Raw genomic sequence first — 14,318 nt, forward strand, 5'->3', positions numbered from 1 at the left:
TTTAGATTGATATTTTTATTGAATAATAAGAAACGTTAGTAATGTGCTAGTTACTAGAGATAAGCAAGATAGATATCCTGTTTCTCCAATTTGTGTAAAATATAACTCTTAAGGAATATTGATGGAAGTGAGTAATTATAGAAAATACTTGTAGCAGGAAGGGACCTAAAAGCTGGAGATAGATTCATGTGCGGCCATCTTTACAAATAACTTTGGTTCAATTTTAACGAGTTTTAATAATATTTAGTCACATACATATAAACACTCAGTAGATTTATTATTTTACTGGAGTTTAGACTTTAAAAGGATTTAAAGATTCACTGAAAGTTGCTTGCTTACTTAGGAACTAAATGTCTCAGGGATGTTAAATTGTGCAAATACTCTGGAAGACTGCAGTGGTAGATGGCAGACTTCAAAATTCAATTTTTTAACTCCCAGGTTGAGTTCCTTCCAAAATACCATCAGGATTTTTTTCAAATGATGACTGCTTTCTCCCCCCAACTAAACAGAAAAACACACATATGTGTGTGTGTGTGTGTGTATACACATACATATATATATAAAACGTATAAATAAAAATTTATACATAGAGACAAATTTACTTTGCTATACAAGGCTGAATGATGCCAGTTAAGGACATGCTATTAATCTGGTGATAAATTAAGAACCAGACAACTGAAACAAGTGCCTTAGAATATCTTTTAAAAAGCTGAAATAATATAGTGTCAAGTTCAGAACCAAAATCAAGCCTCTGTGCCTATACCTAGAATGGAAATAAGTTTATCAATGTAAGAAAAAGAGAAATTTTTCAATAAAGTTTCAATAAGGAGCTATGCTATAGATATCTAGATTTTAAGTCTTGCAGTTTGAGCATTTACAAAAAATACAAAAAGTAAGAGATAATGAGTGAGTACACCTTTCTGGCTCAGTACATAAGCCAATACTATTACTCACAATATAGGACTATAGAATAACCCAAACATCTTGGTGCAATGGTTTTATAGCCAAGTATGCCAGATGTCTTATTTGAAGTTATTTCAAATTGGAAAATAATAAATAAATGAATTTATTTACTTCACAAAAAGCTCTTGTGAATTAATTTCTCTTCATGTCCTTTGGAATCATCTAACATGGATACTTTCCCTTTAGTGGTATTCCTCTTGGTTATATTCCTTAAAAACCACAGGCCACAAAATACATTAAAATGAGGTATTTATAGATCTATATATTTAGAATTATACTACAAAAAACATAAAATATGTTGCCGAAGATATTTATAACAAAGTTATAATTTCTGACGGTTTGGTTTAGTGGCATTATACCTTTTATTAAAAGCAAGGAAATAAATAACCTCACCTGATCTTCAAGGTCTAGGATTCTATTATTAACTTTAACTTAGTAAGATGCTCATTTTCAGTATTTTCTCATTAAAAAAAAAAACTTCTAGTTTACTAAGCTACAACTCTTGAATTATCTGAAGCTAAATTATAGACGGACCTGGATAGTATAGTTATATATTAAATGTTGAAATCCTTTTCATTATATAAATCCAGAATTGATTGTTAAAGCCTGACAAGGATCATAAACACCCCTAATTACCAAGAAGCACTGTCTCCACAACCTACTACTCTTTTCTTAAAGGCATTTATGTGCTTTTTCAGGCAGATAGATTTGCTCTCTTAGCCTGACACAAATTATTTTTATATCTTTCAGAAAAGAGGTTGTCCTCTGAGTGATAGCTATGGGGAATATAGTACCTCTGGGAAAAGAAAATTAATTTATCTCATTATTTTCTATATCTCACTATTCCCTAAGCTGCAATACAGCTCAGAAACTTATAGTGGAAGTGTAAGCCCCAACAGTTAAGCTTCATGAACAGATATCATTAAAGAGCAAAACTCCTTAAAATAAGGTTAGCTGTTGGGAATTGAAAGCAAAGAAAAAGAATAAAAGAATCCAACTAGGAGAGATATTTAATCCAGGTTCATTATTTTCACTGTGACACAATTATATCACCTTGTTATTTGGCTAGTAATTGCAAAATATAAGGAATCTCTTTAGAGAAATGGGATGTACTATCTCACCTCTTAGACAGGAGGGGGTACAGTTTTCAACTGGAGAAAAAAAGGGGTCTCCACAAATCACATTAATATATAAACAAATTACTTAGTTTAAATTGGCTTACATGCTATGCCTAACTCATACATGTATCTTTTATCAGGTTAGATTTCGAATGGGATGTTTTAACTCAACGGAAATTAGTCTCATAAATGTAAGCTCAGTCAAAATTAAAATAAATTGCTTTGATAATTCAACTCTGGAAAATAACATTAATTAAATAGCTTCTCTAACTTGGAGATTTAAATATATTTACATAAGATAATATTTAAATATTAAAACTGTATTTGATAATTTAAATTGAGTATATTTGAATTACCAAGATACCTTATGTTGTACTAAGATCTAAAGATTTTTAAAAGATTATGGTAAGTTCAAGAAGCTTATAATAAACAGCAGAGATATTGTCCCTCAAATTTTTTTATAAAAATAATTTCAGTAACAGAGCCATTTGTAAAACTGTGGAAAACACAGGGGAAAATAGCCTTAAGACCGCCATGACTATTATGAAAATATGCAAAACTGAGGTTTCTTTTTAATTAATATCAGAGAAATGAGTCTGCATTTTCAAGTGGAAATCAGGTGGCAGGAAACATGGAAATTATGAAGGTCTAATCCAGCACAGCATTTTCAAAGAGATACAAAAAGTTTGACACTATTAGAAGAGAGACGAGAGATAAGGGTGGGCAAGAAGACAGTGCTCCAAACATGAAGTTTTTATAAAAATTCTAGTAATTAAAATTCTAAGGAATTTTGAATATGTGTCCAATAATCAAATTTTGTTTGCAATGACAGTCTCAAACATAAGACACTGAACAGATAGGAGGACGTGGAGCTATAAGTAGTAAGACCAATTCTTGCACCATAATCCTCTATTAAGGGAGCATATGCTCTCACTTGGCATCTAATGAGGCAGTCATCACCTTCTTATACTGTTCAAGTGTAAGACTATATGTCTCACTCCCTCATAGCACTATTACACTTAGTAAAGACATATTCTGTGATTATATGTTTAAAGCATAACTTACCTGCTTTGTCATAAATACACATCTCTCTCCGAGGATCTGTGCAAAATGCCTATTACATTATATGAGCACAACACATACAAACTTATTGATCAGATGAAAGAATGACAGTGGAAATTAACAGCTCAAAGAGGTATTTAGAGGTTAATCAAAATACTATGTTCCTGAATAAGTCTGAAAGGTAAAAGAGTGGCATAGCAGATGTTTCCTTTTAAGGCAAAGGACACCACTCATTGAGAAGCATGTTAACAAAACTGCCCATAGAGTGTAGTGTGAGAGATCAAGAAGGTCCTGCATGATTGCTAGAGAAAACAAACACTAAACAGGACTGAGGATAGAGTTTGAAAGGCAGTTCTGAGTACATAAAAAGAGAAGAGATATTTAATGAAGCTACAGTTACTAAAGAAGTATACTGTGCCAGGGGTGCCTGGGTGGCTCAGTCAGTAAGCGGCTGCCTTCGGCTCAGGTCGTCCTGGGATCGAGGCTTGCATTGCATCAGGCACCCTGCTTAGCAGGGAGCCTGTTTCTCCTCTGCCCCTCCCCCTGCTCATGCTCAACCTCTCTCAATAAATAAAATCCTAAAAAAAAAAAAAGAAGAAGAAGTAAACTGTGCCTATTAGATACAGACTGGATATGGATCATTGGATTTGGCATTCAGGTGATCTTACCTGAGATCAGTCCTTCCAATTGGGAAAAGTGGTTACCAGAGAAGAGTGGGTAGAAGACAAAAAAGGTGAGGAGGGGAATACCAAGTATAGACCCCTTGTTCTAGAAACTATGGAACTGGTGGAGGAAGGAATCAACTTTTCCCTTTCTGTAGATATTATAGCATGAGCAACTTGGAAATTCTTCATGGATGTGTCCTGAACAATTTCCAGATAGGAACAAAGTTCATATGTAGAGAAGAAAACAGGTAACATGCTGAGTGATGGGATTATGACCGTGTTTGAGTCTGTTTTGTCTGAAACCCATCTGTCTCTCAATGCCCTGCTATAAGGTTGTTCACCACTTCTTTCAATCAGACGTTATCTTTCTAAGAGTTCTTTTTTTGCCTAAGATACTTCGCTCAGGGATCCTGTCACTTGCAAAATAAAGGACTCTGACTAATAAAGTTAGTGTTGGAAAGGACTTTGAACATTTAGTTCAATTTCTTGATTCCTTCCAAAATCCCTGAAAATTGATCAAACAGCTCAGCTACTTTTTGAGATGTTTTATCAGACTGATGAACTACCGATTGCTAAGAAGCAAAATAAAACAAACTACTAACTCCTCGTATTTAGTAAAAATATATGATTATCTTTTCAGTCTTAGATCTAAAAACTTCAGAGCTAATTTATACGGAATACGTATTAAGCATTATGCATTATTCTAAGTATATCATGGCAACTGCCACACTTAAACTTTGCAGTAATCTTATGATATACACATGAAAATTTCCACTTACAAACATGAGTGTTGAGGCACAGAGAAGTTACAAAATTGGCCCAAGTTCTCCCAACCGATCATTTGTGGAATGAGTAACTGAACATGTGGAAATGTCTCCAGAGTTCAGGGTTAATAATTATTCTAAGTGGTACACATGCAAACAATATCATGTATTAAAATATTTCAAGAAAGTCAAACTTCTTGTGGCCTACAGTATTGCAGAAATAGACTCAATATGAAAACTGTGGAATACTCAACAAAGAGAGTAATTTCTCACTTGTTTTCTGGGTGGAACTGAAGTCTTTGCAACTACATTGGTCCCTAAATAAACTTAGACAAGTAAAATTGTTCAGTGAATTTGTTAAATTGATGATTTTTCTTAGTACAGCTACCCTGAATAAACAGTTACCAGCTGTCCCTAAGTTTCTTCCCAACCTTACTCAAATGCTTACCCCCCTCACTCTCTAACCACCTTCTTCCTGAAAGGGAGGGTACATGTTCAATTCTACAATGTATGTGAATCCATAATCACACATTTCACATACTATTCTATTTCTCCGTGTACATTCTGATACTATTTGTAGATTGGAAGCAATCTATTGTACAGTTTAGAACATATGAGAAAGATCTGTTATCTTTAAATGAATTTTAGTAAAGACTGAATAGATCAAGGAATCCAAACAAAACAGGAAAGTAGATGAATTAAATAAGGAAAATCAATGTGTAAAATGTTTTTACTCTATCAAGAGTCACCAGAGAAGTGATTGATCTAGAGCTTGAAGTAATTACGAGGTCATTACTTACCAATAGGAATGCAAGTTCAATACTGGGTAGAATCCTAGAGGAGTCCTGTCCTTGAAGTTAGGAAATAATGACTAGAACAAATAGTACTCAATTAGCAGCTTACTTCCTATAAATTACTGTTTTTTTCTTCCAAGTGGAACAGAGTCTATAATCAATCTTCAGTTTAGCTTCTTACCCTAGATCAGAGGTAAATTCATTCTGAAATGACTAAATTTAGTAACATGTAAGAGAAATAACTAATTCAGAAAAAAATGAGAAACAGCATTAAAATGCTAGGAACACCACTATTAATTTCAGTTGTTTCTTCGGATTAAATAATAAAATAGCCTGAAAAAGTCGACTGTCTAAACTGAATTGAGATATTGTTAATGAAAGGTTTTTTTCCAATTTTTTTCAGGATAGGAGGGTATGTGCTACGGTGAGCGCTGTGAATTGTGCAAGACTGTTGAATCACAGATCTGTACTTCTGAAACAAATAACGCAACATATTTTAAGAAAAAAGGAAAAGAAGAAGATAACAGGAGAGGAAGAAAAGGGGAGTATGTCAGAGGGGGAGACGAACCATGAGAGATGATGGACTCTGAAAAACTGAGGGTTCTAGAGGGTAGGGGGGTGGGGGGATGGGTTAGCCTGGTGATGGGTATTGAGGAGGGCACGTTTTGCATGGTGCACTGGGTGTTATGAACAAACAATGAATCATGGAACACTGCATCAAAAACTAATGATGTAATATATGGTGATTAACATAACAATAAAAAAATTAAAAAAAAAGATTATATCATTTTCATCCCATTTTAAGTGCCACCATAAGAATTTCTGTATAGTTTTAATTTGTGCATCCTGTAAGTTTTCACTGTATTTGTAGATTGAAAAAGGATGTTAACTGTTTCACACAAATGCTGTTTTGGTCTCTTTTCCTTCTTCTAAGCAGGAAAACTATTAGGACAGTTGAGAATGACAGAGCCACAGTTTGAATTTCACCAAGGAGTTTGGATTTATGGGCTTATACACTAAACCAGATTTGGACATGGCTGTAGTTTATGCCCAAGAATGTTACAGATGCTTCACATACGCTTAGCATTTTTGGTTTTTCCAATTCAACAGTGTGTTCTTAAAAAAACATCAGGAGACATGAGAAACTAAAGTTTATTTCCGTAAGTAGTTCTAAAGGAAACCATTCACTGAGATGATATTATTTCATTTGCTGAGAGATAACCATATGGTTCTGTGAACAATTACCACATAATTGTATTTAGGAAAACACAATGTCTAACATTCACAGGACATACTCCTCTGAGTTAGATCATAACCAAGGAAGGAATTTGATAATTCCTTGAAGATAATGAACCAATGTGCTATCATTACCAAATAATCAGAACAAAGGTTGGTTAAAAAAAGAACAAAACTTCCCTTAGTGAAGAAACTGTTTTACTGACCACAAAATATTGTATATAATTAAGATCACCACACTTCAAAATATTCTGAGAGCAGAACATGTGATTTGAGGTGAAAATGACATTTAAAAAGATTAAGGAACTGTTAGTTTCAAATAAGGAAAGCTAATGGCAGATACTGTCAAAGTACAGAGATAATGAGCAATGTGCAAAAAGAACACGGACCTCTAAACTTTATTATAGAATATGAAGATCACAATACATCTATCGTTATTAATGAAGATACATAAATATAATTTTACATAGCCAGTTTGGGTTCATGACAGTACTCCTCAGCAATAAAGTATGAAAACACTCAAAGTACAGGATTTAAAATAAATTAATGCTTGGCATTAATTCATGCATTGAACAGGTATGTGAAGAGCAACCACTATGTTAAAAGAAGTAATTCACTAGTAATATCAGTAACATATAAAGAAGGACTTGATAAAGGACATTTTAAGATATTTTAGCCCAGTCTCAGAAGACCTCAAAAGAATGTTTGACACCTGCAGAATGAGCAGGAGTCAAAGGTGATTTGAGGAAAGTAATAAAGATTGCACACAGAAGAGAGTAGACAGCAGATAGATAAATAATAAGCTATCTAGGGCATTAAAAATGGTTGAGGGACATCACTAATAATTTGACACTTATGAATGACAATCATGACCCCTTAAATTGCTAGAGCAGCACTATCCAAGACAGAAAATTGGGTTTAATTGGCCATACATTTGCTGTATTAAAACCCTTTTTATTTTTTTTTATCTTTGGGTATAAGGTGGGGAATTTACAAAGTTCTATTATAATATCATCCACATAATTTCTGAATATCAATGATATTGGAAAGTAATTTTTTTCACTAAAAATAAGGGTTTCTGCTTAATAATTTTAGAGTTTATCTTTGAAGGGGTAATAGAATCCAAGAAATTTGTGAGCTGAAGCAAGAAACAAATTATGTTTTCTAATTTCTGCTAAAGGATCTGGCAGAGAAAAGTATGTTTTCAAATATTTTACATTAGATTTCTTGCTTTATAAAAATGAATAAATAGCTCAACATTTCATTAACTAATTATACAAAATTATTTTAAAGTCTCAACCACACTGCATTATATCCTTGTGTCAGGATATTTCCATTCCATTTAAATTCCGTTATTATATTCCATCCACTTAGGGAATATTTTGACATTTGAAATTTGGACACGTTAAGTGGGCTTTTCAAACATTTTCTGGGTTTATGGGTCACTACTATTTTACCCTTCAAAAATAATCTCTGGTACAATAACAACCATTTTATGGACAAGGTTATGCAGGGGTGTTGATGAAGGAAAATAAGAGAATGAGGTATGCTGATTTAAAATGGACAGTTTCCTGGCAGCTGATGAATAAACATTCCTTACAAAATTCAGACAGAGCTTGGAAGTAAGACAACCTTTATTTGTATGGAGTAACTTCTATAATAATGGTAGACAGAAATTTAACACAGAAAAAGCTATAAACTCAATATTCTATTTTATTATTTGACAGAGGGAGACACAGAGAGAGGGAACACAAACAGGGGTGAGTGGGAGAGGGAAAACAGGCTTTTCCTCAAGCAATCCACTAAAAGACTGCAAGACAGAAAGAAATTTTACCCTTTTATATACCCAGGCATATACACCGCATTACATACATGTTCTTGAGATGAACTGTAACTAGTTCTCAAGTAACAGGACTTGACAGCACCATTTGTCACATGTACTGTGTCATAGATTCATTTGGTAATTGAAGTGGCCATCTGTATTTAATTGGCTTTATCTAAAGGAAAAATAAACTTGTATCTTCAGATCAGGAGATGATTTAGCAACTTGGAAGTCAGGCTCCTACCATTCCATAAACTGGGAGATAACAGAGCTATCTTCCTTGATTATATTTCAAAGAGATAGTCCTCAGGTCCTTGAGAACAACATTCCTGGGGCAACCCTGCAGGAGCCTTATTTACCTTTTAAGAAAATTTACATACATTTCACAGAGACAGAAAGAACTTCAAGTTTTTTTTTTTTAAAGATTTTATTTATTTATTTGAGAGAGAGAGAGAGAATGAGAGATAGAAAGCACGAGAGGGAAGAGGGTCAGAGGGAGAAGCAGACTCCCTGCTGAGCAGGGAGCCCAATGTGGGACTCGATCACGGGACTCCAGGATCATGACCTGAGCCGAAGGCAGTCACTTAACCAACTGAGCCACCCAGGCACCCCAGAACTTGAAGTTTTCTTAAGTAAATGGTCTAAGAAAGGTTAGGGGGAGAATTCTTTTTCCTTACTTTCAACAGAGAGAAACTCTTTTCAAACTCTTACTTTTAATCAGTATTTGCCCTTACACTACTGTTGTATTGTTTATCCAGAGAAAAAGAATTAATAGGATATTGATTCATGCAGTTATGTGGGCTGAGAAATTTCCAGATCTGCAGTCAGCAAGCTGGAGTCCCAGGAAAGCTGTTGGTGTAGTTCCAATCAGAATCCCAAGGCCTGAGAACCAGGAGGAGCTGATGATGTAGTTCCAGTCTGAAAGCCAGCAGCAGGCTCCAGATTCAGGAACAGCTGATGATTTAGTTGGAGATGAAGGCAGGATAGATATATGTCCATGTTCCAGCTCAAGACTGTTATCCAGGAGTTCCCTCTTATAGGAGGGTCAATCTTTTTTGCTGTTCAGGTCTTCAACTGGCTGGGTGAGGGAGAGGAATCTGCTTTCCTCAGTCTGTTGATTCAAATCTTAATCTCATCCAAAAGATTATCACAGAAACACACAAAATAATATTTGACCAAATATTCAGACACCTGCTGGCCCAGTCAAGTTGACACATTAAACTAACCATCACAGTGATCAAGTTGAGTTATCAAAATACCTAAATTCTTTCTCATTACATTAAGAAAAGATTATTTTTTCCTCAGCGACCCGTGTTTCCATGTTAGCATAGTACATTAGATAGCATTTGAAAGGAATGGATAATATTTTGGGAAACACTGTAAAAAGCACATTACCTAGTGGTAATATAGTAATATCCTACTGATCTACAAAAGAAACTTTTTCTCCAGTAGTATATGATATAAATGTTCTCTTTCTTTCCTAATCTTACAGGCTTCCTGCGGAGCAGGGAGCCTAATGCGGGACTCGATCCCAGTACCCTGGGATCATGACCTGAGCGGAAAGCAGATGCTTAACAGCTGAGCCACCCAGGCACTCCTTATATTTATTTTTAACAACTCAGGAAAATACATGACTGTCTGTAATTCACTTCAAGAACATAATCTAAGCAAGATATTAAAAAAAAAAGGAAAAAAGAGAATATCAGGTTACCCAGTCTTTGAAAAATAAAGGCATATTTGATATCTTTAGTTTCATTTGGGCTCTATTTATAGTTCCAAGAAAATCTGGCTCACTCTACACCCTAAAATATGCTACAGTTTTTCTAAGATATTTCTACACAAAAAGAACTTGAATTTGCAAAATCATTACACTATCGCAATAATTTCGGCTGTGGACTTACTTAGGGAGAAGAAAAATGGGAATTATTTTAACTGGCGATTTTAATTTAGAATATGGAACATGACAAGAAATTAGTGATGATTTGAGTACAAAGGAAAAGATTTCAGGGACTGCATCAAGTGTTCAGATGTACAAAAAGAATAAAGTACTTTCTACATCAGAGTGGGTACATGAGTAAGCCCAAATAACCACATATCTCATATATGCAGGGTGTTATCCATTCTGATTCATAAAATGAAAAAAAAAAGTTTGCTTTATTTTGGCTTTTCAAATGGGCTACTTTCATTTCTCATTCATTATAAAGATTGTCAATACATGTTTTTCTCATAGTTCAATCCAACATTTCCAAAAAGTGACATTTATGTTGGCAGTGGTAGTTTTTATATTGCCTATTGGGTTGTTGCTATTCTTGCTCTTTCATCAAGGCCCTAGGATATTTTTCTGGGTTAAACTCCAATTATTTTGTTATTTCTGGAAAGGTGCTCACTCTCGCTTACATTCCTCTTTAAGCCATGTATTTTAAAAAGAAATGTCATAACAAGATAGCATATTCTCCTCTTACCTTGCTTTGAAGATTGCCTATGACTGAAGATAACGTGGGTTTATAGTATTTAAAATAACGCTGGCTTTAAAATACATATTGTAGTCTGCTGGCTATTAGCAAATACGTAAAATTGTATTTTCTTACTTACACTTTTCTGATGGACTTCAATTTGTTAACCAAACTTAAATTATAAAGTGGAAGAAAACTGTGTACTTACTCAAGCTGTGGACTTACCTCAAGGCTTTTGTGAAGGCTCAACGGCGCTCTCATGCTGTTTTTAGACCTAGAGGTCCCCATTATTTTCTCCTTTGGAAACAATCCTAATTCAACCAGACGGTCAAGTTTCCGGCTGCCTGTGCACACAGTTCCTGAGTCCTGTTAGATCACAACGAAGGCGCTTACATGAGCTCAGCCACAAACCCAAATGCTGTGTGTGCCCCACTAGGTTTCACTGTGGAAAATCTAGAGTCTTTCATATCCCAATTTTCCACCCAGAAGGTTTAAGACAAAATAACCCCAATGAGCTCAGACCCGGAAATTAGGGGAACTCACCTGGAGAAAGGCTTACCGAGATCTCAGCGGGCGCGAAGTAGTGGCGGGGGTTTAGCAGCTTAACGTGAGTTTAGGAGCTGACCTGGAATCTTCGGCAGCCAACTGCTGGTCTCGTCTTGTTAGACTATTTAGTAACGAGTTTGACATCCATTATTCTAGGTAAAACGATCCATGGGTCGGAGGAACCCAAGGGCTGCCCAGCACCACAGACTCTTGTGAGAAAGTTGGTCCAGAGCAGCTTTATACCAAGCGGAGGCGGAAGCAAGGCATGATTGGCTGGGAGGCGGAGGATTTCCCTATAGGGTGAGCCGTCCTGCTTTCTCCGGTAGGGCTAAGGAGGTAACTCTGAGTTCAAGGATTAAAGTGGTGGAAATTAGGTTTCTTTGACAGGTGCTTTTACTGAAGGCAGCCTGGCAGATTTAGAACACCGGGCCAGTGGGGAGACTTCCGTTTTGTGGATCCCGATATAGGAATTAACTTTATCAAAACATAAACTAATTCAGTGTTAAGTTGAACATAAGTCAAATCGAAGAACAAACTATAATGTAAATTAATCAATTTACATCAAAATAATGTTTTTCAACCTTTTTCATATTTTTCGAACCAAATATTTAAGTTCTTGTTTTCCAGATATTTATTTTAGGTGAGGTTACAAAATACATTTTAACAGTCATAAATATTATTCTTTTTTTAAACTTTTTTTTTTTTTTTTTTTTTTTTTGACAGGGCAGAACCCAAGGACAGGGAGCAGCAGGCAGAGGGGGAGGGAGAAGCAGGTTCATGGCTGAGCAAGGAGCCGGATAGAGAACTGGATCCCAGGACCCTGGGATTATGACCTGAGCCGAAAGTACACACTTAGACTGAGCCACCCAGGCGCCCCCAAAATATCATTAATTAATAAAGATATGATTTTTATTAATCTGTAATCCTTTCTCAAATATTCCACTTACAACTTTCAATATATTATCAAAGATTAAGTGTTGGGAACTGAAACAAACATACTTTTCTGTTTCTGGGCTAATCAATACTGGAACCACATAAAAATAACATAGCAACTTGCTTCAGGAAATATTTGCTACTGAAAGATAAGCCTTTGAACAAATTAAAATAGCAATGTACGAAAACTAACACCTTACCCATGAATCATTTAAAAACCCTTGTTTGGGGCGCCTGAGTGGCTCAGTCGGTTAAGGTCTGCCCTCGGCTCAGGTCATGATCCCAGGGCCCTGGGATGGAACTCTGCATCAGGCTCCTGGCTCAGCAGGAAGCCTGCTTCTCCCTCTGCCTGTGCCTCTGCCTATCTGTGCTCTCTCTCTGTCAAATAAATACATTAAAAAAAACAAAACCTTGTTTCACTTTGCCCAGGAAACCAAACCTTAATATTGTAGACTGTACACATTCTCAACCAATTTTCCTCTTTGAAAGATTCTTCTAAAGTCATTCTGTCTAGGTCCTAAGATTGTATAACTGTTCTCTCTAGATTTCTACCTTTCGTGCCCATACTAAGGTTCTGTCAATGTGGCATTCTCCCTTAATTGGAAAGTCTAGTGAACTTAAATTTGTGTAATCAATAGGTATTTTGTGAGGACTTTCAGGGAAGTGGGCATTTGATATAAGTTTTTCTTAAAGTAAATTAAATGGTTTTATTTAAACTAACTCTGCCACAAATATATAAATATAAAACAACTTACCTGAAGCCTCTGGAGAGTGACCAAAAGTCAACAGATTCTGGAAGGGTTCAACAATTGGAAGAAGAGAACAGTTATAGGTGAGTTTCCCATTTTTATGACTTTTGGAATGAAGAGAGTCCCTACTCTACACCACGTAGAGGTGTAAAACTGATACAGATATCCTCATTTTACCAAACTAATGAACCAGCAGATGCATTTCAGAATATTTACAATACATTAAGTGTGGAGAGGAATCTTGGAAAGGAGACCTGAGAAAGACAAGGCACCAAATTCTGTATATAATCTCTTCCTAATCTCTGTAATATGAATATTCAGGACAGATTATAAACATCTCCAACTAAGTCTGTAAGACTGAACTGAAAATTCATCTGCTTCCCACAGCAGCAGACACAGAGATCTTAGCTGGGGCAAGTAAACTGCTTGATAAAACAATCACAAAAATTAATATTTCTTTAGAGAAACAACACAATTCAGATTGTCTTCCATGTGTAGTTCATAATTCCCAGGATACAAACCAAAATTATTCTACATAAGAAAAGAAAAATGTTACTCATAAGAAGGAGAAATGGCAACTAATGGAAACTGTCCTTGAGATGACCCAGATATTGAAATCAGCGAAGATTTTTAAGTTATCACAATGCTCAAGAACATAACATATACTGGTTGTAAATGAAGATGTAGGAATTTCAGTGAAGAATAGAAAATAAAGGGGGGGACAGCAAACAGAATGAGGAACTGAAAAGAAAAAAAATAACAGAACAAAAGATCAAATGGAAAAAAGATTTAAAATATGAGTGGAATCTCATGGCCAAGTGGAATAATACCAAGTGTTCATATACATGCAATTGGTGTTGCAGAAAGCAAGAGGAAAAATGTGGCAGAAAGAAAAATACTTTAAGAAATAAATAATAACTGAAAATTTCCCACATTTGGTAAAAGACATAAATTTATAGACTCAAGAATCTCAGTGAACCCCTGAGCAGGATGAACAAAATAACCTAGGAACATAGCACATAGCTACAACTTAAAAATGAAAATAAAAGTGCCTTTCATACAGATCAGTGTGTTTCAAACTACTGACTTCTCATCAAAAACAATAGAAACCAGAAGACCCTGCACCCATACTTTAATGTGCTGGGTGGGAAAAAAATATTGCCAGCTCAGGGTTTCATATCTTAAGTTATTATCACTCCCTAGTTCTCCCAGA

At 35.3% G+C, this 14,318-nt stretch overlaps 1 long non-coding RNA gene across 1 annotated transcript in view; it reads right to left on the minus strand.

The window, feature by feature from the left end:
• Positions 1 to 11,666, minus strand: part of LOC141373107 (uncharacterized) — a 160,833-nt gene extending 149,167 nt beyond the window's left edge. Inside the window, exons 1-2 of the long non-coding RNA XR_012378772.1 lie at positions 11,437 to 11,666; positions 11,103 to 11,243 (exon numbers count right to left, since the gene is read on the minus strand). This is a non-coding gene — a long non-coding RNA (uncharacterized lncRNA). The remainder of the gene's footprint in view (positions 1 to 11,102; positions 11,244 to 11,436) is intronic.
• Between the last annotated feature and the right edge of the window lie 2,652 nt (positions 11,667 to 14,318).

The sequence above is a fragment of the Callorhinus ursinus genome, unplaced genomic scaffold (assembly GCF_003265705.2).
Source record: "Callorhinus ursinus isolate GAN/ISIS: 27379988/994484 unplaced genomic scaffold, GSC_fseal_2.0 scaffold7, whole genome shotgun sequence".
Lineage (NCBI taxonomy): Eukaryota > Metazoa > Chordata > Mammalia > Carnivora > Otariidae > Callorhinus > Callorhinus ursinus.